Here is a 726-nt window from a genome sequence, read left to right as displayed (position 1 = left end):
CAAAAGTCATCCATGTTAGATGTCATGTTACCCTTGAAATGACAAAGTCTGTTTTGTTGCTACCTTAGCAGGTAAACCAGCTGAGGTTATAGCAGGAACAGGGACAGAAGGTCCAGTGGGTGGGGCTGAGAGACAGAACTCTGTAGGAGTTGCAAGACACAACAACAACACATGTCAGCCATGTTAGATGTCATATGAGACATTCAATATGAAAACACTTACTCCAGTGTTTTTTTCCTTGCAAATGTATTCACATGATGTGCATTGATCTAAAACCAAGTCTCTTGTCATGTGATTATGTATGATAGTAAGTCTTAATGACATCATGTGACCAGACATTAGATGTGTACAGGGACAGTTTGTTCCTCACCTGATGCTTGAGTCTCAGCTCAGTCTGAAGTGGACTTTCCTGCCTGTCAGTACCTCCAAAATACTTCAACAGTGCTCCTGGTGATAGTTCATATAAGTTATGAGCATATTAGTATAGAAAGACTGTTTATCTTACCCACATAAATGACTATGCTCTGCAGCAAACAGTTACTGTAAACAGCACATCTCCATCTATAACTTATACTAACAGGCCACATTATTATGGTTCTCTCCAGAGTTATAACAGAGTAACGGCCCATTACACTGCGACCTGAAAAAATTGAAACTGCAAATTGGGCTGATACGTTGTTTTCAAGGGTATGTAGCGGAAAAATGATCATTTCTCTTCGTTGATTG

Source organism: Stegastes partitus, unplaced genomic scaffold (genome assembly GCF_000690725.1).
Source record: "Stegastes partitus isolate 25-593 unplaced genomic scaffold, Stegastes_partitus-1.0.2 Scaffold213, whole genome shotgun sequence".
Taxonomy (NCBI): Eukaryota; Metazoa; Chordata; class Actinopteri; family Pomacentridae; genus Stegastes; species Stegastes partitus.
This window is presented reverse-complemented; position numbering follows the sequence as displayed.